This window comes from Rhineura floridana, chromosome 1, assembly GCF_030035675.1.
Source record: "Rhineura floridana isolate rRhiFlo1 chromosome 1, rRhiFlo1.hap2, whole genome shotgun sequence".
Lineage (NCBI taxonomy): Eukaryota > Metazoa > Chordata > Lepidosauria > Squamata > Rhineuridae > Rhineura > Rhineura floridana.
This window is the reverse complement of record NC_084480.1, coordinates 284,927,363-284,941,277: the sequence shown is the minus strand read 5'-3', so window position 1 is coordinate 284,941,277 and position 13,915 is coordinate 284,927,363.

Here is a 13,915-nt window from a genome sequence, read left to right as displayed (position 1 = left end):
AAAGTTTTGTTGTTGCTTCAGAACTATTGGATGGCATCAACTAACTTTTACTCCTAGTAGACCAATTTAAATTAATGAACATGACTAAGTTAGGTCCATTCATTTCAGTGCATCTACTCTGAATAAAAGCTAGTTGAATTAATACTGCCCATTGTTACTCATGCAGATTTATGCACGTTTGATCAATGTATCGATTAAATTTGTATTAGTAAAAACACCAAGGAATCACCTAAAGCCCACATGATCAATTGACTAAGTTGTCCTTAAGCAGCGGGCAGTCCTACTCTAAAGTGCCATGTACAATGCTACGCATTATTATCATTATTAATTTATTAACACTAACATCATTATAAAAGTATTATTTAAATACCATTTGGTAACTTAGTTATTATTTAATAATAAAAGGATGATTGGTGGTTTTTCCATTAGTTTTTTCCTAAGATTTCTCTTCCGCCTTTCTGATTCTTTCCAAGTGTGATTGTGGTGGCGGCTCAACAATGCACCCCAGCTGGGCTATGTTACTGCAAGAAATTGTGCAAAAACCTGTTCCTTGTGGTTACCTGGGTTATGCAGGATGAAGGCACAAGGAAGATGCAGCACAAAAGAGCAAACAAAAGTGTTTTTCACCCCATAGCAATGTGCAAGAAGAGCAACAGTGGCTGGTTGATCAGAGGCGGGTGACACAACAGTGTTACCAAGAGAAAGCAGGAGGCCTGCCTGGGGTGCTTGTGATCCAGACCCTCAGCCATTAATCACTGTGTTGCTCTTGTCTATATGAAAAATAAAAACACTCCTTCATTCCTCACTCTGTTATCTCTTTCTATCTCTCCTATCAGCACAGCAGTGTTTGGCAATCACAGGTTTGGATCATTGTAATGGTCTGATTTAATTAGATGAAAAACAGCATACCAGGCAAGACATCTAAATGGCAATGCAAAATCATCGGTCAGAGAGGCAGGCTGAGGTCAGTTTGGAGAGGTTGAAAGATGGGTGTGCAGAGAGGAGCAGGCAGCAGAACTGTCAGAAGCAGGGAGCTAGGAGAAGGCTGGAAGGAACAGAGAGGCACGGCACAGCAAAGAGCACCATCCATGAGCATTATGTGAGGTACCTTTTTGCATAGAAAAAGGATGAATTAAGGATATGGAAGCCCTTAGACATGTAAGCTTTGTATGTGTACCCAATCATGTTTAAATGCACTTCCCATGTGCCCTGGCCCATTCATGTGTGGACAGTGGCCATTTTTGGGCAGAGCTTGGAAGATTACTTTTAAAAAGTAATAAATTACAGTTACAATTACTTGGCCCAAAAAAGTAGTAATTACCGTTACAATTACAATTGCTCTGAAAGTAACTGATTACTTTACTTTTTCTCAAAAGTAATCACTACAATTACATTTCAGTTACTTTTTAAAAAAAACTCCTACAAGGTGCTGGCCTTGGCTGCTGCACATCTAAGAAGCCTAAAACAATATTAAAAATAAACACACACACACAGGGGGTAGTAGAATAAAAAAATTTATCCATAAGATTAACATAATGGCATAACAGAATCGCACATCCCCCCAATCAATGAAGATACCCCAACTCTTGAAATCAAATTTTACACTTGAAATGCTTTTATAATATGTTTCTGTTATGTCTCAAAAGAACAAGATGCTCAAAGAGCATGTCAGACAAGGAATGTCTTTTTACAGTCATTACGTTGCCACCAGTACTGAACAGGCGTTCTACTGCGGCGCTTGAAGGCATGCCTGTGTTGTGCTGCAAAAAACACCGCAGCACACGTGGAAAGCCATGGAGTGATGACACTTCCCTGCTGGGAGACCTCAGGTACCTCACCAGTTCCTCCTCAGCAGTGTCCACTGCTGACTTCTTGCCCTGGGGCAGAAAGTTAAAGAAGTCATCTTCTAAGTCATCTCCTTCCTGGTCTTTATCTGAAGACTGATCACTGTCCTCATTAAGTACACCCATCTTTATTTCAGCTTTCAGCAAGGCTTCCATTGTGTATCTAAGAAAGAGAGAGGATATGTTAACACATATATGTTAGGAAACCATCATCTGCTCTTCATTTCCTGATGCTTGTCATGTCCCCTGGTTCAGGGTCCAGCCTGAGCCTGTGGATGATGACATGGAAGGTAGGAAGGTGACCAAGTCACCACACTCATGGGGCAGCACAGCAGACCCTTAAGGATTACCTGCAGCAACCCAAGGTTGTGATGAGGAGCCCCAGGAAGAAAAGGCCCAGCCCCTGCCTACCACCTTAAGCCCTCTGATGCCTCCCTTGAGACAACATTTCCCTTGGAGTAATCCACCCAAAGGGCTTCCCTAATGTTCTTACTTGTTGGTATGGGTGGTGGCCTGACACGATTCCAACCAATCTAGTTTGAAGCGAGGGTATAGGCAGGCTGCCAGAAGAAGCCTCTTGTCCTCCCAGATAGCTGCAAACTGCTTTCTTAGGGCTTCGCGCACACCTCTCAGCAGCTGAAAACAGTATGTGTACCTCTCAGGTTTGTTTTCCAGTCCTTCTAACTTGCGGTCCAGATTGCAGAGCGTTGGTAGCAAATACCCCATGAACATGCCGTTCTCCCGTTGCAGGATATCTAGGGACTGGGCTAGTGGCTCCATAATCTCTGTGTATTCCTGTACCACTTCAATCTCAGCAGCTGTGATCCTGGACAAGGAGCAGCGGTCCATTATGGCATGCATTTTTAGTGGCACAGTTGACAGGAGCTCATGTAGTTGCTTCAACGCATCAAAGGTGGAATTCCACCTGGTCTTATTTGGTACCTTCAGATACACACCACATTGCGCATGGATATACTCAGCAATCTGGGCTGACTGGTTCTGCTTGGACCACAACTTGCTGCACTTTCCCATCAAGGAACGAAACTGTTTCTTGAAAGGACCAAGAAGACTACTTTTGGAGGAGTCAGAAAGCATGGCTTCTATGTCTTGTGTTGCCACAAGGTTGAGGGTGTGGCTAGCACATTTCTGGTGTGGTGGTAAAACAAAATCCTCTCCTGAGTCTGCAGCTTCTTCCTCTGCCTCAGGTCCTGTGTCCAGGATCTCACAGATAGGCACAAACTCCACCTCAGCCTCCTCCTCCTCCTGGTTATCACCATCATCGTCACTGGTGCCTGCAGCTTCCACTGGTTCTTTGGCCATGAAAACTCTGAACGCTTTCACAAAGTTGGAGCCATTGTCTGTAGTAGTGCACATAACTTTGTTGTGGATCCTGTACTGCACATGTACATCATGCAGTGCTTTTGAAAGGACATCGTATGTATGGCGCCCCTTCAGACGCTTACAAGCCAAGGCCCCGACCTCACGTTTCAGGGTAGTTGGGTTGATCCAGTGGGCTGTTACCCCAAAGTAACTCTTCTTGCCATTGGTCCAACAATCTGCAGTGGTTGCTATATATGCCACAGCACCCATTCAGTTTGCAAGAGTTTCTCTCATGTGGCATGCTCTCTTCTCAATTCTGTCTCTCAGAGTCTTGGCACATATGATGGTGAGATCTTTGGGGAGTCCAATGCGAACCAGATTAATGAATGATGGTTTGTCCACAGTCTGAAGTGGTAATGTCTTCTCTACAATGAAATCAATGATTCTCCTGTTGAGATTGGTCTGGGTGACAGGCTCCCTGCCAGATCCCCACCTGTCAAGGGTTGTCTGCTGCTGCTTCAGCATTTTGGGAGGAGGGGTGTCATGCATTGGTTCAGGAAGGCCACGTCTCCTTGCCTTTATTGCTTCTTCAATTGCTCTCAGCTTCTCAGAGTGTGCCCTCTGAGGAAGAAGAACAAAGCATGAATCCAAGAAAAAATGGAAGAGGAACTTCACAATTTAAACATAAATAGACAATGGACACTCTTTGAGGATCAGCATGACAAAGGCTTACCTCAAAATCTTTCTTCACATTGGATGAGGAGGAAACAGCTGATCTCAGATTTTTGATCCTTGGAAGGCAGTAATTGCATCGTACAACAACATTTTTCCCACTCTGGCTCACAAATGTACAAGCTTTCTCAAAGCCAAACCATGGTACTTGCTGTTCTGCAGATGTGGCTGTGGGCAACTGGCACTGCTTCATGCCCTCCTTCTCCTCGTGCACAGGGCCTCCTTTCTGAACCTCACTTTCTAGTTTTGCCTCCTCAGGATCAACAAGCTGTGACTCAAGTGGCCACACTAACTGACTGCTGCTCTCAGCAGCAAAACCTGCAACAGGCGTCTCTGTAATAAACAAGAGATAATGCTGCTATATGGGTGAACTTCAGCTGTGATGTGCCCCCATCTCTTCCCCATGCTGCAAGATCCCCCAGTCAGAGTGGAAGTAAGCAGGTCGATAGCACAATTAAAAGAGATCCTATTTGCATCATTTTTGCTCACTGAATAACCCTGCCTGGGCCAGTCTAACCTACTATCTCACAGGGTTGTTGTGAGAACAAAATGAGACTAGGGTTCAAATCCCCACATAGCCATGAAGCTCACTGGGTGACCTTGGGCCAGTCACTGCCTCTCAGCCTCATGAAAACCCTATTCATAGGGTCACCATAAGTTGGAATCAACTTGAAGGCGGTACACATATTTTTTATTTTGAATATGATGATTATGATAATAAATATGCAGCATTTCAAATTAATTCTGTATGAGAAGCATTCCATGCCAAGCTTGGAAAACCAAGGATGAGGTATAAAATGTAGACAAAAATACTTTTGACAAAATGCCGTTTATCTTTTATATCTATATCTATAATTAGCAATACAGCTGAATGATGTATGTAAAGTATTTTTTCTTTCCCTTTTCTTTTTTATTAATATTTTAGTACTACTGCTAAAGTTCTGATGAAAGAATAAAGCATTCATTAGCCAAATTCAAATGATTAGAACACATCACATAAATTCCACTGAAGCTGGAGTTTTTGCCATAGAAAATGAAAAAAACATATAACCTATGATAGCCCAATAGACAATCAGAACTAATATAAAACCCTATTGCTTCTCATTTGCAAATCTTGCAAGATCTAAGGTAACTCTAGATCATGTGAGTTCAGGTGATGCATGTTATGTACATTTGTATAGATATTAGCAGAGATTGTCAACAGTCTATGATGCTTGTGTGTGCCAATGTGTGTGTTTGTGGCAGGCTTTTACCCTGCACTGAGATCACTGAGACGTAAGACTTAGTAAAATAAGAAAAGCTATTTCATTTATAGAAATACATCGTAAATAGGAAAAGCATACCTAGTTCTAAGTAACTAACTTGGAGGCGTAACGCCCAAGTTTGGGAGTTACCCTCACTGCCCCTTCTTCATGTGTACTGGAGAGTGACAGAATAGGGCTAGAAGCAAATAGAAAGCAAAAATGGAAAGTAGGGTAACATCTAAAGAAATACTCCCCTTTACATCTCTCCTTTCTTTCTTTCTGTATATATATATATTTATATATATTTATATATATATAAAGTATCTTTTAAAATTGTTCTTTTCAATTCACTCTTGATTACTAGATCTAGGGCCTTTTCTGTGGTGGCCCCCGAACTGTGGAATAGCCTCCCTGAAGAGGTACGCCTGGCGCCTACATTACTATCTTTTCGGCACCAGGTAAAGACCTTTTTATGCTCCCAGGCATTTTAACTATTTTAATTCTCTACTTTTCAATCTTTTTTAATGTATTTTGCCTTTAGTTTAGTGATGTTTTGTTTTCCTATTTGTGTCTTGTATATGTTTTTGTGATTTTATCATTATGATGTATTGTATTTTACTCTTGCTTGTTCACCGCCCTGAGAGCTATTTTGCTATGGGCGGTATATAAATTGAACGAAATAAATAAATAAATAAATACCTAGGGCAGATCCACACCATTCCTTTAAAGCACATCCAACACCCATTTGAAGCACATGAATCCCACCACAGAATCATGGGAACTGCAGTTTGTTAAGAGTGGTGAGAACTATAACTGTGAGGGGGAAATGACACTTCCCAGAATTCTTTAGGGGAAGTCATGCGCTTTAAATGCGAGTTGGATGTGCTTTACACATATTGTGTGAATCCGCTTAATAAATTTTGCCTGCATGTAAATTGTTTTAATTAATTTTTCAAAATGGAAATAAGCTATAAAGTGTAGTGGGTGACCATGGGCTACTCACCATTTCTCAGCCTATCTGCCCCTCAAGATGAAAACAATGGAGAACCATGACTACCCCAAGGCATACTTAAAATGTAAAGGAAGTATTGTACAACCATAGTATCCAATTGGATACTTATAGGGACACAGCATGACAAAACTGGGTGGAAGTAATGAGTGGGGTACCACAGGGCTCGGTCCTGGGCCCAGTGCTCTTCAACATTTTTATTAACTACTTGGATGAGGAGGTACAGTGCATGCTTATCAAATTTGCAGATGGTACAAAATTGGGGGGCATAGCTAATACCGTGGAAGACAGAAAGAAAATTCAAAGAGACCTTGATAGGTTGGAGCATTGGGCTGAAAACAACAGAATGAAATTCCACAGGGATAAATGCAAAGTTCTACAGTTAGGAAAAAGAAACCAAATGCACAGTTATAAGATGGGGGATACTTGGCTCAGCAGTACGACATGCAAGAAGGATCTTGGAATTGTTGTTGATCACAAGCTGAATATGAGCCAACAGTGTGATGTGGCTGCAAAGAAGGCAAATGCTATATCAGGCTGCATTAACAGCAGTATAGTTTCCAAATCATGTGAAGTATTAGTTCCCCTCTATTCAGCACTGGTTAGGCCTCATCTTGAGTGCTGTGTCCAGTTCTGGTCTCTGCACTTCAAGAAGGATGCAGACAAACTGGAACAGGTTCAAAAGAGGGCAACAAGGATGATCAGGGGACTGGAAACAACGCCCTATGAGGAGAGACTGAAGGAACTGGGCATATTTAACCTGGAGAAGAGAAGACTGAGGGGAGATATGATATCACTCTTCAAGTACTTGAAAGGTTGCCACACAGAGGAGGGCCGGGATCTCTTCTCGATGATTCCAGTGTGCAGGACACAGAATAATGGGCTCAAGTTGCAAGAAGCCAGATTTCGACTGGACATCAGGAAAAGCTTCCTAACTGTTAGAGCCATACAACAATGGAACTAATTACTAGAGAGGTAGTGGGATCTCCGACACTGGAGGCATTCAAGAGGCAGCTGGACAGCCATCTGTCGGGAATGCTTTGATTTGGATTCCTGCATTGAGCAGGGGGTTGGACTTGATGGCCTTATAGGCCCCTTCCAACTCTACTATTCTATGATTCTATGAAAATATTTATATAAGCATGACTATCAAATATGTTTATAGTGCATTCCTATGTTTGTTTACTCAGAAGCAAGTCCCAATATATTCAATGGGGCTTACTCAACCAGGGAAAACTGCAGCCTCAAGTGATAAGGAACTTGTTCTTTTAACAAGTCCTTTAAGTTGAGACCTTATCCCAGTCTGCGTCTGTGTTGAAATTGCTTTTTAATATGTTTTTAAACTTTTTCTTAAAAAAATGTTTTTAAAGCTTTTAAAAATGTTTTTAAAGATGTTTTGTTTTAATATATTTTAAAGTCTGTTTTTATGATTTTTAAAGTGTTTTTAGTGCTTTTGTTTGCCGCACTGGACTCCTACTGGGAGGAAGGGCAGGATATAAATCAAATAATAAATAAATAAAAATAAATAAACTTCATTCATTTTTTAAAAAAAACACAAGTCTGCGCTATGTTTACTCACAAGTCCCATTAATTTACAGCACAATCCTAACCATGTCTACTCAAAAGCAAGTCCTAATGGAGTTCAATGGGGTTTACTCCAGGTACATACTTTACTCCCAGAAATGGCTTTACTCCCAGAAAAGCAGATATTGGATTAAATACTTTCATATTTCATAGCCCAGGGTCTGACTCTTGGACAGAAGAGGAAAAAAAACATTAAGCCATATTACTTACGCAAACTGCAAAAAACTCAAAGCCACCATATTCTGACGTTCAGCCTAGGCATGCCTGGATCAACAAGTCACAACTCTGGCGTCATTGGCTACAATCATGAAAGGGCGGGGTTACAGCCAGAGCTTTGAAAAGTTACTTTTTTTAAACTACAACTCCCATCAGCCCCAGCCAGCATGGCCACTGGATTGGGCTGATGGGAGTTGTAGCCAGAGCATGGATCTGTTTTAAAAAAAGTTGTGCGGGGGGGCAGTTGACGTTTTGGTGTATATCTCGGGAATTAGACCACCTAGAAACTTACTTTTTTAAAAAAATTGAAGCTGAGAGTCCAGAGAGTAAGGGGTGGTAGCCAGAGAGCCGGAGGCCCCCCCCAAACCCAGAGACTCCAGCCAAAAACACACACACCGGGGCACACACACACACACACACACAAATCATCGTCACTCACCTCCACAGCTCTTCGCCATTCTGCTCCTGCCTTCTTCTCCTTGTCCTTGCCCTGGCTTTGTCCTCCGGCGTCCATTTTTTCCTCTCAGAGTCAGACGCTAGCAGGCCCCCCCCGCCTATTCACCTCTTCCCTCGTGCCTCCTAACACAGATCACGAGGGAAGAGAGAGTCTGCGCAGAGGTCCAATCTGTGTGAGGCACATGTCTTGTGTTAACCAATCACAGCCAGGAGCTGACTTCCCCTTGTTCCCGCCCCCAAGTAACGTCCAACCTAATGTGGAAACGTTAAAGTTGCAGCTGAAAAGTAGGGAAATTACTAGTTGTTCCGTTACTTGCCAAATGTAATGGAATTACCCACTCGTTATCTAAAATTGTAACTAATTACAAGTAACTCGTTAAAAATAATGAGTTACTTCCAAGCTCTGTTTTTGCGTTATCAGTAGCCTAACTAGGAGCAGCACTGGCATACTAATGTAGCACATATATGGGCCAGCACATGAGATAAGCTCACTTAAACATGACTAGCAAATATGCTCAGGAGGCCTTCTGCATTTGGCCTCTCCTGTTTATGTGGGCCCTGGTGGGTTTAAATGGTGACAGCAGCAGCAACAGGCAGTAGCAGTGCTTTAATCGGTGCCAGGTGGCTGGGAGCTGCCATTTTGATTTCCCACAATGCACTCCTCACAGTGGTGGTTGGTGCCCATTGAGATTGGTGGGGCAAAAGGCAGAGAGGCCAATAATAGGTAGAGCCAGAGCCAATGTCCGGCGGAGCCAACAAAGTCTACTTTGTTCCCCAGCCTCCTTCCTGCTGAGTTCTACAAGGAGTAACACTGAAGCTAAGGAGGAGGAAGCAGACAGGGAGTGCCACCCCCTGGACTGGATCTAAGTAGGAAAGGAGGCAGGTGGGTGCTGGCTGAGGGCAGACTGAGGTTGGTGGGGCAGCGCCACATTTGTCCTAATGAGCCAGCCTCGCCATAGAGTCACTCCAGGGAAAAGTGGGGAAATTAAATGGCAGCTCCCTAGCACTGACTGGAACACCAGCAAAAATAAATTTTTAAAAAGATGTGCAGGGCACTGCTGGGATGCTGAGGCATTGGCCCCTGGCCAAGGACACTGCATACTGATGCTTATTCTGAAAGCTTACATAGTCAATGGCTTTTGTGGCCCACATCATGTGTAAATCAAGTCAAGGTCGCTGAGTGGATGTGGAAGTCAAATACAGGGGCAGAAATGTATAGGCAGGGATCATGGGTTTTTTCCTCCACACAAATTCTGACCACATGGAGGAATGTATCATGTGAACTGAGATTACATGGGCACACCTTTCACCACTTTCTTCTGTTTCAGTACTTCTATAATTGTAGAAATCCTTCCAAAGAATTTCTGGGTTCTGCTAGTCTACATGATCTTTAACGACCTCCAATCATTTCCATTATCCAAAATATCACAAAATACTGTGAGAGCTTTCAAGTTCTCCAGAACTCTTGATCAGACTAAATTGTAAAGCAGATCTGATGATTCTGAAGAACGCAAAAGCTTGTGCACTGTGTTGTGATATTTTTGTTGGGACAACATTAGTAACACTTTTTTAAACGGGCTAACATTATTTTTTGCATTTCCATGAAGCTAGCAAATAGGACCTATTTTTACAAAACTAAGATATTTTGAAAGTTATTGGTGGTTCAGTAATGTTTTTATGATTTAATCTGAGTTCATTTTTATATTGGTGTTTTAATTATTGTATTGCACATAGATATTTTGAGAAGACATGATTCACTAGAAAAGACAATGCTGGGAAAAACAGAAGGGAGTAGAAAAAGAGGAAGACCAAACAAGAGATGGATTGATTCCATAAAGGAAGCCCCAGACCTGAACTTGCAAGATCTCAATATAGGGTAGTTCATGACAGATGCTCTTGGAAGTCATTGATTCATAGGGTCACCGTAAGTTGTAATCGACTTGAAGGCATATAACAACAACATAGATATTTTATGTTAATTCTCCTGACAATCCTATACATATTCAGAGGTAAGCCCCATTGATTTCAGTGAGGTCAACTCCCAGGTAAAGTCAGTGTAGGATTGCAGCCTTAAGAAGCAAGAAAAAGCTCACATTTGGTGGGTGGAAGGGGGAACTCCACGTCACTCTGCAGGCGGCAGCCACAGGGAGGCAGGCAGAGGTCAGCAGAGCTGGTAAGAGAGCCCACCCAGTCCAACCCCTCTGCCCAGCCTGTTGTTGGATTGATGGGATATACTTTAAAAATAATAACATTAGTAATATATTAAAGATAGCTAAAATGTCATTAAAACTCTTCACTAACACTGATTTTTCATGTGAACAACCTTTATAATTGCTAAGGGTCCCCTGTAAACATACTACATATTTATTTGGCACTTAACCCCATTCAAGCTAAGCAGGACTGAATTCCCAGGGAGTAGGCTTAAAACCGATTGGGCTACGCAATGAAAGAAGAGGTTGGGGTATGCAAGCCTGAACAGGAAATAAAATGTCAACCAAGGAAATTTCTCTTTCAACCGATGAGCAAGCTTTGAGATTTCTTGGCCAGCAGCATCTGGAGAAGTGTAAAGAGCAGATCTGGGTGCCTTGAGCAAAAATAAAAGAGGCAGTGCAAATGTATTTGGCACTAGTCAACATTTGTTGTGTAAACCACCAGTAGTTTTCCTTCCGTTGGGAGGGGAAGAGAGCTGGAGATGGAACCACATTAAAAGAAATTAAGCAGTTGTCAGTTTCCCTTCATAACTTTTGCAAAGAATGTGAGGAAAAGGACAAAGTGGTGGATTAGTTTTTTTGAGATGATGGAGTAATTAATTATCTGAAATACAGTAATTAAAATGCCCTGGTTTTTCTGTGTTACTTGGTGAGACAGAACTGGAACCATACATCAGAAAACTTTAGAATGTCCCAAAATTATTAGAACAGATGCCTGTAATGCAACGTTGCAACTGTCATCTGTCTTTCCTATACAAACATGTAACTCTAAAAATATCACAGAATAGCAATGTTCTTTTGGCTTCTTTTTTTTATCACAAGCATTTGAAATTGAATTAGCAGGTGTGGAAAGAAAGGATTAACTGCAGAAGACAAAATCTCTCATGGGATTGTCCTAAATAGTAGTTTCCTCAGTTTATTCTCTTGTAGCCAGTTTGGAGTCAGATAGGATTAGCCAGTGGTGATCCTGGAAAATTGAAAAGAGTTTAAACGTGCCTTTTAAAAAATAATATCTATAGAGCAGATGATTTGCTGCAGAGCTTGCTTGTGGGTTGATTTGCTTCTTTTTTGATACTTAGCAGCCTGCTTTGGAGATATTCAGACTTCCTCCAAAGTGAAGCAGATCTTCCGTAAAACAAAGTAGGCTGGTACCAAAACATCAGGCTCACTTCATAACATAGTTCATAGGGATGTGCACTGGATTTGGATGAATCCTTTACCCCCAGGCAAAGTAGGATGCCTTGGGGGCATTTTGGGCTTGTCAGAATCAAAGTGGGATCTCTACAAGGTGGCACAAGTTGGAGCAGGGACCCCCAAAGTGTTTCATGACACCTTAGTGATCAAGGCATCAAAAATGCTGCAGAAAAGCATCTGCTGAAAGCAAAAGTGATGCCTCCAAGCTTACCATACTGCCATAAAGTTAGAGTGGAATGATGGGGGAAGGGCAGTGGCATCACTAGGGTTGGTGTCACCCGGTGCGGTAACTCATGGTGTCACCCCATGGACCTCCTCCCATACCAGACCATACAGAATCCTTAGTAATATTTTATGTACTAATGTTACTCATAAATCGTAATTCCCAGATATCACTGAATGTAATGGCAATAGTAGTGACATAAACAACTAGCAAAATTAAAATTACACCTTTAATTTACAATATCATACGCACAGCCCAAATTCTTGCTCTTATCACTAATGGGAGTTAATTATCTTGCATATGCCCATAGTAAATTTTCAGATACTTTCAGACCCTCAGCAATTTTCAAGTGGTCTATGTAGAAGAAAAGTTTGGGAACCCCTGGTATAAGACATCTGCTTATGTCCCTATGCTGCTCTCACCCCTCATTTAGGTGCCTGGGATGCATGCATGTGGACATACGTCCTTACAATTATGGAAAGTGATTCTTAATAATAAGTCTCCAGACACAAAGTTACCTAGGTATTTATCAGTTGTTTAGTAGAAAATTCAGAAGTGCAGAGTCCCTTCATGATAGTTGCAGCCATACACACCCTTTTTTTTGCTCCTGGATTAAGAATGAGATCTTTGTTAATGCATTCTCTCACAACAAACATCTCTAGGAGCCAATCAGCATGTAAGTGGAGAGCGTTAGCAACTGAGAAGAGTCTTCTCAGCAGCTGACTCACCTCCATTCACTCTGATTGGCTCCAATCAACAGAAAAGGCAAGGAAGCCTACTAGAAGACTCTTCTCAGTGACTAACACACTCCCTTTTCATGCTGACTGTAGGATGCTTGGAGACATAGGGACCCTGCTCCCAAAAAAGCAGAGGGACTAAGATCCCCTGGGCGACTACCCTCCTGGTGCTTATGGACATGACTGTAATATATTTTGTGACGTGCAAGTTCGATATTATTTATTAAATGTGTTTAGGATTACACTGATGGCATTCCCAAATATGTACTTTCACACAGACTTTGGTTTTCCATTACACAATGTTTGTCCAAGCCTCCACACTTGGGGGGACACTACTTGCACACCCCTTCCATAAGCACATCAAAGTTGGATACACACCTGAACCAAGACCCAGACAAAAGGGCACTCAAAACAAAAAGGTAATTACAGTGGCTGAGTAGATCTTGTAAAGTGGTTATACTGACTGGGCAGCCACTGTCCTTCACATTTTACAAAATACTTTTTCCTATACAAAGATTAAATTTCTGTGTATGAAAAAGTAATATATGAAGTGGTCTCAATAGTGAGAAACGTAAACAAGTGAATGGTGATCCAAATGTTTTTCATTCTCACGTTATGAAGCTAGCTGCCAGATGATGTATCACCTTCCCCACGCATGCAGCGTAGACTGAAAAAAACAGCACCCAAGCCACCATTCAATACGTGCACGTGTTCTTTCCAACATGAATCTACAGGTCTCAAAAAGTAATGTGTGACAAAGTCCTCAAACACCTTATAACATGCCTCAAACATGGTCTCTTATTGTACCAGCATGCCTTCACACCATCACTTTGCCAAAACATAAGGATAGGTAAATTGCTTTTAGGGAGGTTCACAATTACGATTTCCTATTTATTTAATCTAAAAATATTTAAAATACATAAAAACAGCCAGGGGTATTGGAGAAATATAAAATAAATACAAATAAAAAAGGGGGGAGCTGAAGAGACCTTAAATGTGCTACTCACCATCTCTCAGCCTATCCTCCCCTCAGGATGAAAACAATGGAGAACCATGACCACCCCCAGGAAGAAGGGCACACTTAAAATGTAGAGGAAAAAATCATCTACAACCATAGTGTGAAATCAAATACTTATTGGGACACAG